Source organism: Lithobates pipiens, unplaced genomic scaffold (assembly GCF_037356315.1).
Source record: "Lithobates pipiens isolate NorthernLeopardFrog02 unplaced genomic scaffold, aLitPip1_a1.2 Scaffold_19, whole genome shotgun sequence".
Taxonomy (NCBI): Eukaryota; Metazoa; Chordata; class Amphibia; order Anura; family Ranidae; genus Lithobates; species Lithobates pipiens.
Genome location: NW_027507764.1, coordinates 411,282,075 through 411,306,135, shown reverse-complemented (window position 1 = coordinate 411,306,135; position 24,061 = coordinate 411,282,075). Strand labels below are relative to the sequence as shown.

At 40.8% G+C, this 24,061-nt stretch overlaps 1 protein-coding gene across 2 annotated transcripts in view; it reads right to left on the bottom strand.

Moving 5' to 3' along the window:
• Window positions 1–24,061, bottom strand: part of TMEM200C (transmembrane protein 200C) — a 142,978-nt gene that overhangs the window by 77,329 nt on the left and 41,588 nt on the right. Inside the window, exon 2 of one of the 2 annotated variants that reach the window (XM_077492488.1) lies at window positions 10,062–11,273. The exons of the other annotated variant lie outside the window; for it this stretch is intronic. The gene's annotated coding sequence lies outside the window, so the exon portion shown is untranslated. The remainder of the gene's footprint in view (window positions 1–10,061; window positions 11,274–24,061) is intronic. 2 annotated transcript variants of the gene reach the window in all.

The following is a 24,061-nucleotide window of genomic DNA, read 5'->3' as shown; positions in this document are numbered from 1 at the left end:
CGTCCTTCCAGCAAACGAAAAGTAAACATGAGGCGACGTCAGCACATCACTCCTCCCTATGCATTTCATCAGAGATGACATCATCCAGGGGCCCCAATATTTCATAATTTGCCACCTCACAAATGTTAATTCTCCATTACGAATGCTAGTTTTCAAAACTGACCGCTTCCAACTCGTCCTTGCTTCCGAGCATGCGTGTTTGTACTTTGTACTTTTTTCCGACGGACTTGTGTACACACGCTCCAAAAATCTGACAGGCATTTGTGAAAAATGTTAAAGCCTGCCATCAAACATTTGCGAAAAATCTGACAATTGTCCCATAGAGCATGCAAACAGTCGGATTTTCCGCCGACAGCCTGTCATCACACATTTCCAGTCAAAAAAATCTGATCGTGTGTACGTGGCTTAAGTCTGTCTTGCCTGAACTACAATAAAAAAAAATGGGTTTAGTATCACTTTAAGCTGACTATAATGAATAATGGCCATCTAACATAGATTCTACCATATCTTCCTGTTGAAAGATTATGTAAACATAAAACTAACTCTGTGGACCCCTCAATGTCTCCAAATGAGGTAATCTACCAGATCCCAGCTTGACAGCAAGATCATGAATTGTTTCAATAAGTGACATAAGGATTTTGAAAATGTCCTAGTTCACAAAGGGTAGCTTAGTGGTGTCTTCTTACAGAGAATACACTAGCCATATATGCAAGGCAAAAATAGCAGACTAGAGTGTGAATGCATGAAGAAGGCTGAATATGTATATACGATTCTATACATGGGATTGTGTTTGTGAGATGTACATGTGTTTTGTAAAAGGCTGCAAGTGTGATTGTGTACATGCCTATGATTGTGCAAGAATGTGCTCATGTGTATAGATTACAGATGTGCAAACATCTGCAAACATCATTCAGTTGCAATTCAGCCAAACCAAAATTCACAAAATGTCCTATAAACTTCTAGACAGCTTAATACATTTTAAAGATACAGTAGCCTAACAACAATAGACTACCCAGAAGAAACGTACAGTCTTATACTGTATTGTCACTATATGCAAAATAGTTTAAAGCGATTGGAAAGTTTTGTTTTTTTTTTTTCAATAAAAATAACAAACATGTTATACTTACCTGCCCCAATGCAATGGTTTTGCACAGAGCAGCCCAGATCCTCCTCTTCTCTGCTCCTGGTGCCTCCCTCCTGTTGAGTGCCCCCACAGCAAGCAGCTTGCTATGGGGGCACCTGAGCCGAGTCACAGCTCCTTGTGTCCATTCAGACACGGACCTGCAGCCCGGCCCTGCCCCCTCTCTCTCCTGATTGACTGACTGACTTTGATTGACAGAGAGGAGCCAACTTGCAGTGCCAATCAGGAGGGAGAGTCTCAGATGGAAGAGATATTTGTGGACATCATTGGACATAGATAGGGCTTTGTTAGGTATTAGGGATGGCTGAGGGGGGCTGCTGCACACAGAAGGCTTTTTATCTTAATGCACAGAATACATTAAGATAAAAAAAGTCTGCCTTTATAATCCTTTAAGGTGGTTCTAAAGCCTGAAGGTTTTACCTAAGCCAGCACTGTGCACAAGAGCAGAAGCTCTCCTGGGTCTATACCTCCTCATTGGACCGATGGTGCCCGGCCATCTCTAAGACCCTGGGAGGCTGAATTCAACATCATGATGTCACTTCCAGCTATGGCAGATGTAAACACTGCCATTTGTTTTCCCTAGAAAGCAGAGATGAATGTTTTTTTTTTATCTCAAGCATTTCAGGGTAGAGGAGATATCTGGGGTCTTATAGACTCCCAAATCTCCATATAAAGAGGACATATAATGCCTTATTTCTATCACAAGGGATATTTACATTTCTTGTGATAGGACTAAAAGTGATCAACAAAAAAAATTTAAGGGACAGTGTATAAATGAAAAAATACAATTTTTAAAGCCCCCCGTCCCTTCGCATATGGAAACAGTGTTCGCACCACACATGTGAGGTATCACTGCAAACATCAGAGTGAGAGCAATTATTCTAGCTCTAGGCCTCCTCTGTAACTTTAAACTGGTCATCTGTAAACATTTGTAAAGTGTCGCCTATGAAGATTTTTAAGTACTGTAGTTTGGCGCCATTCCACGAGTGTGCGCAATTTAAAGCATGACATGTTAGGCATCTATTTACCCGGCGTAACATCATCCTTTTATATTTTCCAAAACTAAAATAACAACGGATGCTGCTTGCAGCAGGGGTCCGGTGCATCCCTGTTCTCCATTCCAAGGATGAATCAAGGCCAAATTTTTGCCTGAATTCGGCCCTGAAACGGAGACAAAGACACATAGCACTCCTGTGCAGGCCGCTCCGCAGCTGCAACGGAGATATGTGAACCGGCTCCATAGAGAGCTGGTCACAATCTCCTGTTATGCGAACTGGATGTGAAGAAAGCAGCATTTCAATTTGCATAGGTGTGAACCCAGTCAAGGCAATAAAAATGATCTAGTTTCACGTCCCATAGACTTCAATGTGGTTTTGTGCTAAGTTTGTAGTTTTGTGAACCAAACCAACCAAGTTTACTAATACCTTTTCCCAAAGAGTGTTTTTTGCACTCTGTGGGTTGGAAGGTTTCCAAACATACACGCAGATTGAATTTTTTATAATGCCACTCCGACCAGTACCTAAGGCAGCATGGATAGAGGGGGCAGCACCGGGCATGGGGGATTGTGCTTTAAAGTAGTAGTGGGCACAGCAAACATTCTGTAAAGACTCATAATTTTCACAATAGCTGTTCTATCACTGCAAGAAAGGTAAGTATCCATATTATGTACTGTCAAATAATCAGACCAGATTTCTTTTGAATATATACTGTATATATCTTTTTATTTAGAAGTCCCCTTTAACAAGAGAAGCCATAATTACCATTTTAGATATTATTTATGTAATGATTTATTAATTTATAAAGCACTATGACAATATTTTAGCTTTGAAGAGATGTCTCCTTCTCCAGGGCTCCACAGCCCCCATTACACAAAGTGCAAGCAAGACAAATGAAGATACCTCATCTGTTCCATTTTGAAGCTCTGGCTTAGTCACTAGACTGTGTGACATTAAAAATTCAGCAACTGCTCTCTCTTGTCATTTTAATTTTAGATAACAGACTCACTGTTTTCCCAGCATGATAAAAATTCATTAAAAAGATCTGTAATGTGCAATTACTGTATGTTACAGTAACTGCACATAGGTCTCCTATGCTTTAATAATTATTTCTTGACATAATGCCATCTACCTGAATACACACTTTAGCTACGTAGTTATTATCATATACTCCCTGCTAGGTCTTATCGCATGGTGCTGCACATTTATTTGCCGAAATTTAAATTTATCACGTCTTGCTAATAATTAGCTTTGAACAAATCGGGGGCCCTTGATTACCATAATATTGATAATCTATACATCATTAAGGAGAAGATTGGTGATATATTGGTAGGCTTCTATTGTGCTATATGTCCTGTTCATCGAGGTCGATTCTGATTTCCTCTTGTCTTTTTCATGAGAAATATTGCTTCAAAGTCACCTATTTATAAAGCAATACTGGGCAATTTCTTCAGTCATGTTCACCATATTCAACTATATTAAGGGGAATTTTCATTTTTTTTTCTCACTGAAAACATTCATGATCATTTATACACCAGGAATAATTCATTATTTTAAAAGGAGGGAAGCCAGAGACTTATTCACAGTGGTATATTGTTACTTTACAAGCGCATGCCCAGTCTGAACTTTACACCTTTTTTTGACTGAGTGGTGCAAGATTAAAGCCCCTGAAAAGCTTTACTCTTATCTGGGGCCCTGTAGAAGAGATTTTCACTCATTTAAAGTGATAATAAACATATACTTTACCCCTTTGCACCTAGAGGGAAAACAAATCTTAAAGGGATTGTAAAGGCAGAAGTTCTTTGCATTCAGATAAAAAAAAAACCTTCTTCAGACCCCTAATAGTTACCTAAGCCCATCTTTATCCAATGATGTTGCAGGAGTGTCTAAACTGCCCTGGGCTACCCTCCTCATTGGCTGAGACAGCAGCGTGGCGTGACTGGCTCCTACTGATGTCAATCAAAATCATTCAGCCAATAAGGAAAGAGAGGGGGATGGGCCGCGTCACGGCTCCATGTCCGAATGGACAGAGGGTGCTGTGACTAGACTTGGGTGCCCCCATAACAAGCTGTTTGCTGTGGGGGCACTCAACAGGAGGGAGCACAGAAGAGGGACCCGAGAAGAGGAGGATCCAGACTGCTCTGCAAAACCAACTGCATAGAGCATGTAAGTATTTATTAAAAAAAAAAGACTTTACAATCACTTTAATGCCCAAGCACAATCTTGCAACTTTGACATGTGTTAGTAAAACCGTACATATCATCACAACTACTTTGTGTATCCAGGTAGATTATAGCTTGTTTTATTCAGAACAAATTGGGCTTTTATTTGATGGTAAATGGTAATGGATATCTTCAGAACTTTTTTTTATTATCAAAAAAAAAAAAAAACTGTCCCAAAATAGTAACTTTTTTTAAAAATATAGCTGTATATTTCTTGCTACTTCCATAACCTTCCACCAAAGAACAACCCTAAATTCTACCGCTCCTGTCGATTATACTGATACCACATATGTGTATGTTAGTTGGTCTTTGTACCCATAGTACAGCCCTGAAACAATAGTGTGCATTTTGCTTTTACGTTATGCTACCTAAAATACACTGATACTAATTTGAAAAACAAAAAACATGTCCATAAAAATAATGCCCCTGACCTTTGACCCTGACCTTGACCAAAACACTAACACTGGCACTGACCTAGATCAAACCTTGATCTAGGTTTTTTCTTAAAATTTTTTTATTATTTATTTATTTATTTTCTTTTTTATACACGCTTTTTTTTCTCTGCAAGGAAAGAGAGAAATATGATGTATCTCCCTCCTCCATTCACAGAGAGAGAAAACATGGGGGGTGGGCTTCTCAGTGACTGATCACTGTGGTAGCCAATCAGAGGCTATCACAGCGATTAGGTGAGCTGGCTTTGTGAGTTCTGGGTCCCGGTCGTCAGTATGGGGAGCGCCGCTCTTGCTAAGATCCCTTTCTCTGTGTTGGGCACGCTCCCAGGAGAAAGGGAGACATGCAAATATGCGGTCCCGCAGAAAAAAAAGCCCAGTGAGGCCGCATATTTGTGTTAATTTGACATCAAGGGGTTAAGTTACACTATCCATTCGCTCTCTGTATGTGGATGATGGCACTGTGATTATTTTAATACGGAAAAAAACCCCATCTAATTACCTTTTTCCTAACCGATATACCGCTGTCACATGACCCAGCTTATTCCCAGCCTGTCTGTAGGGAAACATTGGCAGGAGGAGCTTCTAGTGCTCTGCTATTGGTGACATATGAATAAACTGTTTTAAATTGTCATACAAATATATATTTTAAATCACATCTTTATTCGTTTTTGACAAGAACATGGTGTGGGCGGATTTTTGCCAATCACAGGTTGCCACACCTCCTCCAGTCTTAAAATAACAATGAGGTGAAGCCTCCATCAATCAAGATGTAGGCTGCCGTTTACTACTGTGTTTATCCCCACATGTGCGAATCTAGAGTCACGTGGGCTGCTCAGATGTAATGGGAAGGAAATGCTCACTGTAGAAAATACACTGAAAACTGAGTCTGTGTACTAGCTGTCAACACTGCTTTGCAAAATCCCCAATTGCGATGGGGACACGGACAGGAGGGGGACACAGAGAGTGGCAGGATAAACCAGGTTTGTTGCAAAATACAGAAAACAAATACCATGTTGACTGTGTGAATGAACTGCATGTAATGCAGCATTTATTGATAGTTTTTAATGTGGGGTTAATGACACTTTAAGATGGCCATACATGCTTTTAATTTCTCTTTTTCAGCCCTGCCCACTGCTGTAGCTCAGTGTTATCCATTCTAAATGGCACTGCCCCACTACCTGAAAATGGAATTACCTTATTTTATATTCTCTCCCCTACCCTTTAAAAAATTGCACTTTTTTGGGAAGCAAATACAGTTTTTGGCGGTATCTGCTCCCACTTCCTTATTCCTTGTTTACAATGGGGGTTGTTTCGGTCCACTCCCCTGCTGAAGTTACTCTTAAATAATGGACCGCTAACAGATTTACCTAACTTAGCTTGTGATTTGCAGATAATGCTACACCAAGTCCATTTGAACACTGATATCTTTACACTGGCTGTGGAGCCTGCTTGACCTCCTGTCTGAACCTTATACTGTGTCTAAGCTTGCTGGAATTCACTAATATGCAGTTGATGATATATGTGCAGGGCTTTTTTTCTCAGAGAATAGGTGCAGGAACTCAACCATGTCCGCCACACACACATACCTGCCAAATGGCATCAAATAGTAGTTCTTTCCTTTGCATACAACCCCCTCCCAGCACTGCCCTCATCTTCTCCACCCTCCTTAAAAGCTCCACCATCTGTCACATGTCTTACCTTTGTTGCAATATTAAGCTGAAACACCTATCCGGCTGTAGTACCTCCCAGCATACTATACTATAGTCACTTGCAAGGGAGATCATGCAGTAGGAGCATCAACAACTGGTCACCAGGGAAAAAATGGAGAACACAGAGGGTGCAGCCTACCATGCACTCTATCCTGCCCATGACTGCATTGAACCCTGGGCACCTGTTCTGTATCTCCCTTGTCCCTGTCCAGCACTGAAGGGATCTGCGCAGAAGATCTGACCTATGGGAACTACTGGGAGAAACGCATAAGCTGGACTTCAGTGTTACCAAGTGATAGTGGTGAGCAGGCAGCAGAAGGCCAGAGCCAGAGGTGGTGGAACTGAGTTTCCCCTAGTTCCTGCTGAAAAAAAAAGCCCTGTATATTTGCAATCTGTAATTTTCTAGCCAACTTCTGGGTCACACATGTTCAGCGTCTTATGCATATATGCAAGATAAAATGTACAAAGAAAGATGCTTCTAAGTGCAGTAGGCCAGCAGTTTTAATAGAACACAACGGTTAAAAACACTGATGCCGTGTACACACAAGCGGAATGCCAGACAGAAAAAGTCTGACAGAATCTTTTCATTGTATTTACCGATCGTGTGTATGCCTCATCTGACTTAAAAAAAAAAAAATTCTGATGGACCTAGAAATAGAACATGTTTTAAATCTTTCCGACAGAACCAATTCCTATCGGGAAAACCGTTCGTCTGTATGCTGTTCTGACTGAGCAAAAACGACGCATGCTCGGAAGCAACTACAAGGCGGAGGCTAGTGGCTACTAGCTATTGAGCTTCCTTTTTCTAGTCCCGTTGTACGTCACCGCGTTCTTAACCACTTGCCGCCCGCCCTATAGCAAATAGACGGCGGCAAAGTGGTTGCATAATCCTGACCGGACGTCATATGACGTGATCAGGATCATGAGCCGCTGCACGCCCCCGGGGGCGCGCATCGCAGCGATCGTTGTTGCGGGGTGTCAGTTTGACACCCGGCAACTACGATCTCGGTAAAGAGTCTCCGACGGAGACTCTTTACCATGTGATCAGTCGTGTCCAATCACGGCTGATCACAGTGTAAATAGGAAAAGCAGGTTATCGGCTTTTCCTCACTCGCGTCTGTCAGACGCGAGTAGAGGAGAGCCGATCGGCTGCTCCTCTGACAGGGGGGGTCTGTGCTGATCGATTATCAGCACAGCCCCCCCGAGGATGCCCACACTGGACCACCAGGGACGCCACCAGACCACCAGGGATGCCAAGGACAAGGTATGCCACCCTAGACCACCAGGGATTCCAGTCAGTGCCACAATGGATGCCAATCAGTGCCCATAATGGATGCCACTCAGTGCCCACAATGGGCATCACTGATTGGCATGCATTATTGATTGGCACTGATTGGCGTCCATTAGTATAATATATTATAATACAATGCCGCCTATCAGTTCCCATCTGTGCCGCCTATCAGTGCCTACCCATGCCCACCTGTGCCGCCTACCCATGCCCACCTGTGCCGCCTACCCATGCCCACCTCTGCCGCCTACCCATGCCCACCTGTGCCACCTATCCATGCCCATCCATGCCAATCTGTGCCAATTTGTGCCACCTATCAGTGCCCATCCGTGTCGCCCATCAGTGCCACCCATCAGTGCCGCCTATCAGTGCCACATATCGGTGTCCATCAATGCCACCTCATCAGTGCCACTTCATTGGTGCCACCTCATCGGTGCCCATCAGTGCCGCCTTATCATTGCCCATCAGTGTAACCCCATCAGTGCCCATCAGTGAAGGAGAAAACGTACTTATTTGCAAAGTTTTGAAACTGAAACAAAAAAAACATTTTTTTTTCAAAATTTTCGGTATTTTTTTATTTGTTTAGCAAAAAATAAAAACCGCAGAGGTGATCAAATACCACCAAAAGAAAGCTCTATTTGTGGGAAAAAAATGATAAAAATTTCATTTGGGTACAGTGTAGCATGACCGCGCAATTGTCATTCAAAGTGCGACAGCGCTGAAATCTCAAAATTGGTCTGGGCAGGAAGGTGTTTAAGTGCCCCGGTATTGAAGTGGTTAATGATTGGACTTTGTTGTGATCGTGTGTACGCACGACAGTTTCAGTGGAACTCTGTCAGAACTCCGTCGGAAAAACCTTCAGAGTTTATTCCGACGGGAAAACCGGTCGTGTGTACGCGGCATTACAGAATGTACAAATAAAACAGGCTCATCAATCCGTTAAGTGCTCTTGAGATTGTATTACCTTTCTCTGTGCCGACCAGCAAGCGGCCAGAACGAAGGGTCCATGGGAACAAGATGGCCCCTGCCGTGGAATACACTGGGGCTGAGTGGAATGCAAGGGTTGTTAGTGACATCAGAATGGGGGTAGTGAAGCATTTTGGTGCATGCTCAGAAGCTCTTTCTTCAAAACCTAAGCCTTAAAGTAATGAGCCGACTTATAAGGGGAAGGGGAACGGAGAACAAGTAGTGGAATCAACCAATAAACCTGTCAGCAGGGAGGGCCCTTGCTTTCCACGCAGCCCCCGTGCATTCCACAGTGGTTCCCGGTGCGGCAACCATCTAGTTCCCATGAACCCTTAGTTCCTGCAGCTGCTGGTTGGCACAGAGACTGAAAATACCATCTCAGGAGCATCTACCGATCGATGAGCGTGTTTTCTTTCTACATTCTATAAGTGTTTTTAACCGTTGTGTTCTAATAAAATCACTGGCCTACTGCACTTAAAAGCAATTTTCTTTGTACATCCAAAGCCTGCTTCTCTCCCAAAAGTGCTCCTTGAATGTCCTACCAGCTTTTATCTCGGATGATTCCAATAGATTACAAGTGTCTCGAGGACCCTTCTAGCAGAAGCGCTACTATCCATTATCCATATATGCACAATAACAGTTGCCACACAGTTACCACACATTAGATGATGCCATATGTTTGACAATAAGCACAGCATAATAACCTTATCACATCAGCTGATTGGGAACTGGCACAATATTAGCCAGTAACATGTCAATCATTTATGAATTCTTTATTTTTTCTCTATTTTATCTTTCATCACTATGGCTGTTACATAGTATATGCCAGTGCCCTGAAGGTTTTATTTTATATTTTTCTCTTGAGGAAGTATATTCATGTCATATTTCTACATTTATTCAAAAAACTAAATAAAAAACTGTATGAATCCTAATCCTTTTCTATGTAATATATAATATAATATCGTTGAGTCAAATCCTAATAGGTGAAGTTTTCTCAGTGGAATTAACAATAAAAAGCTGGAAGAGTCCTTCTACCACTAAAAATGTTTTATTTTGTAATTTTTACAAACAAGTTTAACTGGCTGTGTTTTTCATTGCTTATCTGTTTGTTTGTTTTTTCTTCATTTACTCGGTTTGATGGTGGAGCTATTTTTTTGCACATGGTAAAAAAATTATTTTAGTTCTGAAGAGTACTTAAAACTCCTAACCATTACACAGGGTGATTCATAAAGAAGTATACAGTTTCAACAGACTTAAAAACAAGAACACATTAGATATTTTATGTTACCTGCAAAAGAATTGTAGGGGAATGTTTCAAGTATTTAAGAGACAGTCATAGATGTTCTATATGTGCACCCTTAGTCACACGACACACATCGAGCCGGTAATCCATTTCATTTCCACCCAAACACGAGTTAAGAAATTTGAATCAATTGCAGTAATAGTGGCTGTAATATGCTGTTTCAGCTCCGCTAGATCACCAGGAAGAGTGGCGAATACCTTGTCCTTTACGTACCCCCACAGGAAAAAGTCACAAGGTGTTAAGTCAGGATTTCTGGGTGGCCATTGGGTCAGTGGCATGTTGTAGTCCACGGCTCGTCCAATCCATCAGCCAGGAAAATGTTCATCCAGGTAATAATGCACTTCGTCTGACCAGTGTGGTGGTGCACCATCCAATTGGAGTATAAAGTTGTCACTGTCATCCATCAACCAAAGACTTAACATATCCAGAAAAGAGCCTCCCATGACAGTTTTCTTATGAAAAAAGAAGGGGCCATAAACGAATCTTGCATGTGTTGCACTGTAAATCTGGGATCCTCTGTTCCCCAAAAGCAAACGTTTAGCTTGTTTTCCTGACTGCTCACATGAAATGTAGCTTCATCGGTGAAAACGAAGTGATTGGCAAAATCGTCATTTTCAAAACGGTGCTGCATTTCAGTACAAAATTCAAAGCGCTTTGATTTGTCATGATCAGTGAGGTTTTGCAACTTCTGCACTTTGTATGGAATCATTTTCAGCTTCTTTCTCAAAATTCTCCAGACAGTGGGCTATGAAATCTGCACTTCATGACTAACCCCCCGTGTTGATTTTCCCGAGCTTCATTGAATGGTGGTGAAAACACTATCGATGACTTCTTCCAATACACGCGGTCGTCCAGGACTTATAAGTTTGCACAAACAGCCCATAGTTTCAATTTTTTTTATGTCAATCGTAGATAGATTTTCTGGTTGGATGTTCTTTTCCGAATCGTGATCCAAAATGCCTTTGTACAACAATTACAGATTCCGTTTTGCTAAATTCAAGAACACAAAACGCCTTCTCCACTGCAGACGCTGTCAGTTTGACTGACTAGTCATGTGACATTTCCCTCAGTAGTGGGACACAAACTTTAGGAGTACATCTACCTAACGGTTCGCAGTTGTGGTCCGTGTCTTCAACTGTTAGTGTTTTACAGCATCTGGAAACTGTATACTTCTTTATGAATCCCCCTGCATATTTTCTGAAAACAGAGACCATGGAGAATAAAATAATTGCAGTTCCAATTTTTCATGCCACATGATATTTTCACAAGGATTTATCAGGATCAAATAAATAAATGAATAAATAAATAAATAAATTAATAAATAAAATATTTCCATTATCATCATTACACATCTTGTTTTAGGCCCAATGCCATCATCACTAAGTCCCTGTGCTTCTCTATGCAATAGAGATAGATCATTGCTGGTGGAAGAGGCAAGCTGGGCGCTGCACATAACCTCCTGAAAATATTACAACGCCCTGTCTAGAACCCTCAATTCTGATGCAAGCAGTGGGCTGGATTTTGGGAGAAGTTAGACAAATATCAAAATGTATTGACAGAGCAGATGCCAGTCTGGATGAGTGGATGTTCCTATGCAGACTGCATCTGCATTCTAACTGCTCTAGATAATACCCACATGTTATGATGCGCCTCTATGAGCTGAGTTGAGCTGATCGAAGAACTGACATCCAATGAGTGAAAGGGTTAGACCAAGGACAGTCGGGCTGGGGAGGATTAGGTTAAATGATGATGGATGTTCTCCAATCTGGAAATTAGAAAAATAACAGCTTTCGCTGGCTGCATCACCAGATGAAAGTAGAAGAAAACAAACACATTCATCTCTTCTTATAATTGGTAAACTAAAATATACAGTGCCTTGAAAAAGTATTCATACCCCTTGACATTTTCCACATTTTATCATGTTACAACCAAAAACGTAAATGTATTTTATTGGGATTTCATGTGACCAACACAAATTGACACATAATTGTGAGGTGGAAGGAAAATTAGAAATGTTTTTCAACATTTTTTACAAATAAATATCTGAAAAGTGTGGTGTGTGCATTTGTATTCAGCCACTTTTACTCTGCTATTAACTAAAATCTAATGGAACCAGTTGCCTTCAGAAGTCACCTAATTAGTAAATAGAGTCCACCTGTGCGTAATTTAATCTCAATATAAATACAGCTATTCTGTGAAGCCTTCAGAGGTTTCTTAGAGAACCTTAGTGAACAAACAACATTATAAAGGTCAAGGAACCCAGCAGACAGGTCAGGGATAAAGTTGTGGAGAAGTTTAAGGCAAGGTTAGGTTATAAAAAAAAATCTCAAGCTTTGAACATCTCACGGAGCACTGTTCAATCCATCAGCCAAAAATGGAAAGAGTATGGCACAACTGCAAACCTACCAAGACATGGCTGTCCACCTAAACTGACAGGAGAGCATTAATCAGAGAAGCAGCCAAGATGCCCATGGTAACTCTGGAGGAGCTTCAGAGATCCACAGCTGAGGCAGGAGAATCTTTCCATAGGACAACTATTAGTTGTGCACTCCACAGATCTGGCCTTTATGGAAGTGTGGCAAGAAGAAAGCCATTGTTTAAAGAAAGCCATTGTTGAAAGAAAGCCATAAGTCCTGTTTGCAGTTTGCGAGAAGCCAGGTGGGGGGACACAGCAAACAAACATGTGAAAGAAGGTGCTCTGGTCAGATGAGACCAAAATTAAACTTTTTGACCTAAAAGCAAAAACGTTGTGAGTGGTGGAAAATAACACTGCACATCACCCTGAACACACCATCCCCACCGTGAAACATGGTGGTGGCGGCATCATGTTGTAGGGATGCTTTTCTTCAGCAGGGATAGGGAAGCTGGTCAGACTTGATGGGAAGATGAATGAAGCCAAATACAGGACAATCTTAGAAGAAAACCTGTTAGAGTCTGCAAAAGACTTGAGCTTGGGGGCGGAGGTTCATCTTCCAGTTGGACAACAACCCTAAACATACAGCCAGAGCTACAATATAATGGTTTAAATTAGGGGTCTCCAAACGATGGCCCTCCAGTTGTTCAGGAACTACAATTTCCATCCTACTTAGTCATGTCTGTGAATGCCAGAGTTTTACAATGCCTCATGAGACATGTAGTTCTACAACAGCTGTAGGGCAGGAGTTTTGGGATCTCTGGTTTAGATCAAAACATATTCATGTGTTAGGATGGCCCAGTCCAAGTCCAGACCTAAATCCAATTGAGAATTTGTGGCAAGACTTGAAAATTGCTGTTCCAGATGCTCACCATCCAATCTGACAGAGCTTGATGTGTTTTGCAAAGAAGAATGGGCAAAAATGTGACTTTCTAGTTGTGCAAAGTTGGTAGAGACATCCCCAAAATGACTTGCAGCTGTAATTGCAGCAAAGGGTGGTTCTACAAAGGCTTGACTCAGGGAGGCTGAATACAAATGCACGCCCCACTTTTCAGATATATATATTTTTTTAATTTGAAAACCATTTATCATTTTTCTTCCACTTCACTTTGTGTTGGTCTATCACATAAAATACAATTAACATTTTACATTGCTGGTTGTAACATGACAAAATGTGGAACATTTCAAGGGGTATGAATACTTTAAGGCACCATAATACATGTTTGCTTTTGGGTTTTATACAAAAAGAGAAGTGCAAAGATCTTAAAAAAAAAAAAAAAATTTTTAAAATAACTAAAATGTCCAACTTTGTTTAAAAACACCTAAAAGAAAAAGCCTGATTTATCTAGTTTGGGAGCAGAAAGTGGAAGAATCTTCCTTTTTTTCTTTCTTCTTTGGCAGGGAATATCATCAGTTGGGATGATGGGATTATCTCAAAGATACAGGCAAGCCAAATTTAAGACAAGAACACGTCGGGGATGTACAGTTATTTGTTCTTCAAGCTCTAACAGAACTTTGACTATTATATGCCTGGCATCTTGGGCTTTTTCAATTCTTAAATATGATGAACTGTGATTTTTTGCTCAAATCTGACTTCTTTGCCACAAAGAGGATTGATTCTTCATTAATACTATGCTACTGAAGCCACTATGATTCACATTCTATGAACTTTATATGGTTATATGCTTTGCCAAGTACAGTATACTCAGTGAAAACCAGCTTTAATACAGTTTGATTACACACGGGAGTGAATTATATGTCAGACTTTTTTATCTGCTTTATAGCCATCTACCTGAGAAGGAAAAGATATTATAGGAATATCTAACTCAAATATATAACCCAGACATAACCCTCCATTGATATATGGAATTAGGGATCCATCAATATTATATCCTCAACCCGAATTGCGTTTATTTTTGGATTACAGTAATATGAACTTCAATTGACATTGTAAGGAAACCAGGTGAAGATTGGCTCATTGTTGGACATTTGAGATTTGTTGTTTACAAGTTAAAAACAGTTTTTTTTTTGCTATAAAATTACTTAAAACCCCCAAACATTATACATTTTTTTCTAACACCCTAGAGAATAAAATGGCGGTCGTTGCAATACTTTCTGTCACACCATATTTGCACAGCAGTCTTACAAGCGCATTTTTTTTTGAAAAAAAAAAAATGTAATTAGAAAAAATAGGACAAAAGTAAAATTAGCCCAATTTTTTGGTTTTACATTATGAAAGATAATGTTACTTCGAGTAAATTGATAGCCAACATGTCACGCTTCAAAAATGCGCCTGCTTGGCAATAGCAACAAACTTTTACCCTTAAAAATATCCATAGGCGACATTTAAAAAATTCTACAGGTTGCATGTTTTGAGATACAGAGGAGGTCTAGGGCTAGAATTATTGCACTCGCTCTACCGATCGCGGCGATACCTCACGTGTGGTTTGAACACTGTTTTCATATGTGGGCGCTACTCACGTATGCTTTCTCTTCTGCACGCAAGATTGGCAGGACAGGGTGCATATAACATTGGTTTTTCTTATTTATTTTACCTTTTATTTTTTATTTTTGCAGTGTTCTTTTAAAAAAAAAATTGTGTCACTTTTATTCTTATAAAAAAAAGAAAAAAAAGCATGACAAAACCTCTTAAATATGAGATCTAGGGTCAAAAAGACCTCTGATCTCATATTTACACTAAAATGCAATAAAAAAAAAAATGGCCCTTTAAGAGCTATGGGCAGAACTGATGTTTTGACGTTGCTTCCACCCTGCAATGGTATAGAGACAGGTGGGGGGCATCCCTCACTCGTTTCAATACCACAGAGGAGAAAGATTCCGATCACGCCGACGGCTCTGGTAAGAGGGCACTGGTGTGCGGTGGGGGGCCCCTCTCCCGCCGCCGATAAAAGTGATTTTGCCGCAGAGACCACTATTATCGGAAACCGGACCGCCCGCTGAACAAGAGTATACCTGAGTTATGGCAGCTAGCTGCTGCCATTGCAAGGATATTCCGCTTCAAATTTAGGACGCATATCGGCGTGCGGTGGTCCGGAAGTGGTTAATTGCATGACAATTTTGAATAATTCAAGTCCGCTGCATATAAAGTAGAATTATATGCTGTACTTACCCATTCTGTATAATTTGGAGGACATTCTTATAACTAAGATATTAGAGATACCATTTGATGCATTCATTGTATGCAAGTTTTTGTGGGCTGGATTGGTAATCTGGAGTAACATAAGGTGATCGCTTGAATATGTAGTAAACTGCACCAAAAATAAAAAGGCCCCCCCGGGCGGTTTAAGTCATAATGTGCTAGTATGCACCACATCTATCAATCAAATTGGTATATTAAGCATGCCCCTTAACGGTTTGAATCTCGGCCGGTTCCTGCTAAACCGGCTGAGATTCAAACCATATATGGCCGGCCTTACCTTCCTCTGATCTCCAGATTTACATTTTGTGAATTTTTTAACTATAACTATAAATCCACTATTTCACATTCTAGTAAGCACTGGACTATTTAAAGGACCTTCTGTCATAGATACCAATCCAGTTTTATGAGTATCTTTAACAGCACTTTCCCTAAAAAACAGTCCAGCTCACCACAAGCTCATTTTAGAGCCAGTTGTACATATAACACAATCTTTACATTGTATATGAGTTAGTTCAGGGTCTCCATTTATAAGTAAACCAAATTTATCTCTTTTCTCTATGAAGGGAATGTTGATTGGTGCTGTATACATTTTCTTTACTTATTATGGTCATCACATAAAACTTTACATCATACATGAGTTAGCTCAGGAAACAATTTATAGGTAAAACAAATTTATCACATGCCTCTTTATTATGGTCATGATTAGAAAAATAAAATTTTGAAAAAATATTTTTATTTTATTTTTGTAAGGTAAATATGAAATATTACATACCAATGTTTCGTATTCTCATATTCAGATTACAAGTGGAGTGAATGGACCATTTTCAATTTTTTTCAAAGCTATTGTTATCTGCATTGCTGAAAAAGCCTGTTTAGAGTACTTAGTAGGCCAACTGTGAACTTAACCGCCTCCTGTGATATTTGCCCTGACCCACATAGCACCACCCTGAAACCTTTTAAGGTTTCTTCCCTCCAGGTTCATGATGATGTCATAGGTCTTTTACATAATAGGTCCTCTGAATGCAGCCCATAAATCCCTATTGTCATAGGCAGTTGAAGGTTCGTAAAAAGCCAGTGTTGAAGCCATTTAGTCCTATGTAGGTTACCGCTGATGATGGGGTCCCCATCTTCCTATGGGGACCCCATCATTAAAGCTAATACAAAAACATGCAGCTGCTACTAAATATTTTAGTGACAGTAGGCATAGAGAGCTTGTATCAAGCTACCTACCTATGACAAGGGAGTCTGCCATGCAAAATATTATATGTCAGTACTGTGTAAAAATATGTAAAACAGTGATCTATGTATTTTTTTATGTTTTTTTCTTTAAAAAAAAAGTGTTACATTTCTGAATCTGATGATATGTACCAGATTCAACCTCTAAAATATATATATCTTCTGTCACTTATTCTCAGAGTGGATTAGATATATTGTTACCTAACTATATAGCTGGTTATTTATATTTTAACTATATAGATGGTTATTTATATTTACCACTGCATATGCAGTAGATATTCAAAAATAAATAGACTTTTTTTTAACTTCAGATATTAACTAAATTATACACCACACTTGGAGGTTTTTATCAGATTAATCAAAACATTAATTGGCCAACTAATTCATTAGGAAATAAATCTTTAGTTGCAGCACTTTTTTTCCTGGCCGACGTTGTCACCGAGTGTTTATATACTGTTGGCAAACTTTGAGAGGAGGCTTAGTCATTCCCTACTCTATTCAAAACTAAAAAGGTTTTGGTTTTACATATACTTTAACCACTTGCACTCTGGAAGATTTACCCCCCCCCCCCTTCATGACTAGGCAATTTTTTCAATACGGCACTGCATCACTTTGAATGACAATTGTGTAGTCACTGTACCCTGGACACTGCGTGGACACTGTACCCAAATAAAATGTATGTCCTTTTTATTTCACAAATAGATTTCTTTTGATCACTTCTGTGGTTTGTATTTTTTTAGCTATAAACACCGACAATTAAATTTTTTTTTAAAAAAATTGTTTTTTTACTTTCTGCTATAAAACACCCTTAGTGAACAAACAGCATTATGAAAGCAGCCAAGGAACACGCCAGACAGGTCAGGGATAAAGTTGTGGAGAAGTTTAAAGTAGGGTTAGGTTATAAAGAAAAATATCCCAAGGTTTGGACTGCTCAATCTATCATCCAAAAATGGAAAGAGTATGGCACAACTACAAACCTATCGAGACATGGCTGTCCACCTAAACTGACAGGCTGGGAAAGGAGAGCATTAATCTGGAGGAGCTGCAGAGATCCACCGCTCAGGTGGGAGAATCTGTCCGCAGGACAACTATTAGTCGTGCACTCCACAAATCTGGCCATAATGGAAGAGTTGAAAGAAGAAAGCCATTGTTGAAAGAAGTCCCGTTTTTAGTTTGCGAGAAGCCATGTGGGGGACACAGCAAACATGTGGAAGAAGGTGCTCTGGTCAGATGAGACCAAAATTGAATTTTTTTACCTAAAAGCAAAACGCTATGTGTGTGGCAGACAACTAACACTGCACATCACCATGAACACACCATCCCCACCCTGAAACATGGTGGTGGCAGAATCATGTTGTGGGGATGCCTTTCTTCAGCAGGGACAGAGAAGCTGGTCAGCGTTGATGGGAAGATGGATGGAGCCAAATACAGGGCAATTTTAGAAGAAAACCTGTTAGAGTGTGCAAAGACTTGAGACTGGGGCGAAGGTCCACCTTCCAGCAGGACAATGACCCTAAAAATACAGCCAGAGCTACAATGGAATGATTTACATCAAAGCATATCCATGTGTTAGAATGGCCCAGTCAAAGTCCAGACCTAAATCCAATTGAGAATCTGTGGCAAGACTTGATAATTGCTGTTGACAGACGCTCTCCAGCCAATCTGACAGAGCTTGAGCTATTTTGCAAAGAAGAATGGGCAAAAATGTCACTCTCCAGATGTGCAAAGCTGGTAGAGACATCCCCAAAAAGACTTGCATCTGTAATTGCAGCGAAAGGTGGTTCTACAAAGTATTGACTCAGGGGGGCTGAATACAAATGCACGGCACACTTTTCACATATTTAGTTGTAAAAAATGTTGAAAACTATTTATCATTTTCCTTCCACTTCACAATTACGTGCCACTTTGTGTTGGTCTATCACATAAAATCCCAATAAAATAAGTTTTTGGTTGTAACATGACAAAATGTGGAAAATTTCAAGGGATATCAATAATTTTTCAAGGCACTGTACATGATCTGGCACAGAGCAGCCACCCTGCCGCAGTATATGTACGGTGGGCAGTCCGCAAATTGTTGTTCTAATTTGTAAACAACTAAATAAACATCTGTCAAAAGGTTAAATCTGTTTCACAGAGTATGAAAGAAAACGACTTCTGCCGTGCTCTCTATTTAGAAAACCATAATGTTCGGGAATGCTTTGTCATTCGTTCTCCTATATTAAAGCGGAGGTCCACCCTAAAATGGACCTCCGCTCATCGGAATCCCCCCCCCTCCGGCGCCACAATCGGCACCTTTCAGGGGGGAGGGGGGTGCAGTTACCTGGATAATCCAGGTAACTGCACCCACTTCCGGGCTAGCTCTCTGCGGAAAGGGGCGTACGTTACGCCCCTTTCCGCAAGCGCCCGCCCCCTTCAGCAAGTGCCCCGCTGCCTGCTGGGAAACACACAGCTCCCAGAGGCAGCGGGGACCGTCCGGATTGCGCCGCGCCGCTCGCGCATGCGCAGTAGGGAACCGGGAAATGAAGCCGAAATGCTCCATTTCCTGATTCCCATACCCAAGATGGCGGCGGCACGAGCGAGCGATCGGCTTCGGGTGCCGACATCGCGGGCGCGCTGGACAGGTAAGTGTCACTATTTAAAAGTCAGTAGCTGCAGTATTTGTAGCTGCTGGCTTTAAAAAAAAAAAAAAAACGCGGAGTCCCGGTGGACTCCCGCTTTAACTGTTTATTTGTAAAACAAAGCTTTTCTAAGAATTATAACATACAACTGAAATAAACAATACATTTTAAAACATATACATCTTCAAAAGGTTGAATTAAAACTGATGCAAAATTATTATAGGTTACCCTTAAAAATAATTTTCCAACAAATAGACCACAAGCGAAAGGTTTTTGAAACCTTTTCACAGAAATAGGCCTTCTTCCCGTCAACTTTTATTGTATCTATCACACATGCACATGCTGTACTTTTGTGTTCAGCAATGGCATTGCAACAAACCTTTTACTTTTAGTTTCCACATCACACTATTAAAAAAAAGATTATAAAGCAAATCCAGTCAACCGGTAAAGGAGCCACCAACGCTTTCTAGAACACAATGCAATAGTGCTAAAGTTCATTTAATGTAGCTTATAGCTGAACTCCATACAACTATGGATAAAATATCCATATTTGATTCCCTGCCAAAGGGTTTTTATTTTTGTTCAAACAGTACTGAGCGTACCATAGCTCTGTCCCATAGCACAGTCCTGCCGAGCAATGAGGAGGATCTAGTCTTGCTGTACTGAAGTTTTATGCCGCCTACACATGACTGGCGGACTAGATCCAACGGGACCAGTCCGTCGGACAATCAGATCGTGTGTGGGCTAGTCCGACTGCTTTTTCTAAAAAATAAATCTGACGGACCTAGAAATAGAACATGTTTCAAATCTATCCGAAGAAAATCAGGAAAACGTTCGTCTGTGTGCTAGTCCAACATACCAAATACGACGCAAGGGCAGCTATTGGCTACTGGCTATTGAACTTCCTTGTTTAGTCCCGTCTACATCATCACGTTCAAAACTAATGGACTTTCGAAGGGACTTAGTCCAGTCATGTGTGGCCAAGTCCGTTTGTTCAGAAAGTCGATCAGACCTATGCCGAAAGTCCGTCGCGAAGACCGTCGGACCTAGTCTGTCGAAAAAAGTCCGGTCGTGTGTATTAGTTCCAGTCCCCCTCCCTACATCCACCTTGTCTGTGACTGGAGTGAAAGGAGAAGCAGCAGACTGATGAGCTGTGTTTTTCCTATCAATCTGCTCTCCCCTCCTATCAGTATGCTCTACACTGCAGCACACCTGTATGGCTTCTTGTGCTTCTTCTTCCTCCCCTGTCTCTAAACTCTACTGTAAGAGGCTGATACCAAGTCAAATTCAGGTATTTACAATTACTGTGCATTGAGGATTGGAAAGCTGCACTCATTTCTGTGTCTATATTAGCCTGCTTTAATTAAAACTTGTACTGCAAGGAATACTTTAAAGGCTGTAATTGTTAATATTTTTCTGGAAAGTTATTTAACCACTTGACCTCTGGAAGATTTACCCCCCCCCCCCCCCCTCCCTCATGACCAGACAATTTTTTGCGATAGGGCACTGTGTTACTTTAACTGACAATTGCGCAGTCATGCAACTTTGCACCCAACTACAATTTTTTCCCACAAATAGAGCTTTCTTTAGGTGGTATTTGATCACAACTGTATTTTTTATTTTTTGCGCAATAAACAAAAAAAGACTGACAATTTTGGGGAAAAAAAACATTATTTTTTACTTTCTGCTATAAAACCTATCCAATAATTTTTTTTGAGAAAATCAAATTTCTTAATAAATTTAGGCCAATATCTATTCTGCTACATATTTTTGTTTAAAGAAATCTCAATAAGTGCATATTGATTGATTTGTGCAAAAGTTATAGATCCTACAAACTATGGTATACTGTATATACTGGAATTTTTATTATTTATTTTTTATACTAGTAATGGTGCCAATCAGTGACTTATAGCAGGACTGCAATATTGCAGCAGACAGTCAGACACTAACTGACTCCAAAGACATGCAGGTAGGTAAATTGGCTTCTGTCCAAAATTGGCCCTAGTAAATGAATGGGGACTTTGGATTGTGGGCTCCTTGAGGGTAGGGACCAATGTGAGTGTGCAATGTACAGGGATAGGGGTAGACACTCACTCAGGTTGAACTGGATGGACTGGTGTCTTTATTCAACCTTACTAACTATGAAACTATGAAACTATGACACTTTTGACACTGTAGCAATCAGTGACACTAATACAGTAATCAGTGCTAAAAAATATGCACTGTCACTAAAAATGACACTGAAGAGGTTAAATATCTAGGGTGATTAAAAGGTTAACTGTGTGCCTAGCCAGTGTTTTATGGCACTATGTGTGCTGCTTTTACTCAGGGAAGTAAGAGAGTTTAATCCCTGCTTTTCAAGGCCACACAATCTATTCCTTCCCCCCTGTCAGAATGGAGTTATGCCTTGTTTACAGAGCTCCATTCTGTGTCTCTGCCTGATAATCATTGGGTGCCAGCGCACATCCAGTGTCCGGTACTCACAGATCAGCTTCTGCTGTGATTAATCACAGAAGAAGCGGGACACCGACGGCGGGGCGTGCAGCCCCCTAAGCACAAGTGCAAAATCATGTATAAATATATGTGATTCTGCACAGCAGGGCTGCCCTGTAGCAGTATAGCTGCTATGGGGCAGTCCTTAAAGTGTTTGCAGCTCTAAAAAAAATAAATAGATCCTGTTCCTTTAAAGCATGAACAACAGCACAGTGCTTGTGCTGTGTAATTTGGCCCCCTGTATCACCTGAAATACCTGGCTGATCCTTCCTGGTTCTGCCCTCACCCCTGTAAATTGACCACAGTTAATCATGGCTGCTGAGCCCTGACACCATGGTCAGTTTACGTGCCTCCTTTATCTGCAGCTCTCCTCTGTTCTCCTCCCCTCCCTGCCTGTCAGCTCCAACTGCTGATATAATTTCTGAGTGGCATTTCTACTCGGCGCTCACGTGACCGGCTGCCTCCCTCTCCTCCTCTAGCGGGGTTTTTTTTGGCCTATCCCACTGTAGCTGTCAGACTGGGAGAGGAGAGAGGCGGGTGGTTACGTGAGCGCCAGGAGACGATTCGAAATATAGTACAGAACGTCTTATTTTTACAAAACCACATACACTGGGCACATCAGTTAATGTAATAGAGGGGATTGTAGAAATGACACTGTAGCTTAACAGCTGAAGTTAACCACTTAAGGACCGCCTCACGCCGATGTACGTCAGCAGAATGGCACGGCTGGGCACAAGCAGGTACGTGCCATGCTTTTTAAGTGCCCAGCCGTGGGCCGTGGGCCGCTGGTCCCGCGATCGGGTCACAGAGCTGAAGAACGAGGAGAGGTCTGTGTAAACAAACCTCTCCCCGTGCTTCCCTGTGTGGCTGTCACCGATCGTCTCTTCCCTTTTATAGAGAAGGACGATCAGTGACGTCACATGCCAGGCCCCGCCCACTACAATAAAAAAACACATAACGTCATACATAACACCTACACTGCCCCCTAGGGGTTAACTCCTTCACTGCCAGTGTCATTTACACAGGAATCAGTGGATTTAAATAGCAGTGATTGCTGTATAAATGACAATGGTTCCAAAAATGTGTCAAAAATGTCCGATGTGTCCGCCATAATGTCGCAGTCACAATAAAAATCGCAGATCACCGCCATTACTAGTAAAAAAAAAAAAATTATAAAAATGCTATAAAACTATCCCCTATTTTGTAAACGCTATAACTTTTGCGCAAACCAATCAATAATCGCTAATTGCGATTTTTTTTTAACCAAAAATATGTAGAAGAATACGTATCGGCCTAAACTGAGGAAAAAAATGTTTTTTATATATTTTTTGGGGATATTTATTATAGCAAAAAGTAAAAAATATTGCATTTCTTTTTCAAAATTGTCGCTCTATTTTTGTTTATAGAGCAAAAAATAAAAACCGCAGAAGTGATCAAATATCACCAAAAGAAAGCTCAATTTGTGGGAAAAAAAAGGACGCCAATTTTGTTTGGGAGCCACGTCGCACGACCGTGCAATTGTCAGTTAAAGCGGCTCAGTGCTGAATCGCAAAAAGGGGCTTGGTCCTTTGGCTGCAAATTGGTCCGGGGCTTAAGTGGTTAAACTGTATCTAAGGCCACAATTTTTTTTTCAAGTTTTGTATATAGTGGTGAGATGTTAGAACCTCTGAAATGTTTTTATTGCCATTTGTTTCCCCACTATGAAGATGTACCCCTTCTGTTTATCATGATGTCCACTGTTACCATGACTAAAAGTGAAAAACTTTCTGAGCCAATGACCTAAAACAAGTATAAAGCTAGTTGGATCAGCATGCTTCATTTGAGTCAGTGACTCAGAAAGTAGTAAAGACAATGGATCAGCAAGGCAGCTAGAATTTTAGAACGATATGTCATCAATGACTGCTTACTTATTTCTCCCAGGACAGGTTTGCTTTAACCTGAGTAGGAAGACCTTCTGAATACTGTGATGTCTATATCAGCCTTTCTCAAACAGGTGCCATCTGGGTTGACCCCTGAAAATGATGTAGCACATACAGTGGTATAATAAATAATTATTGCAGATAAT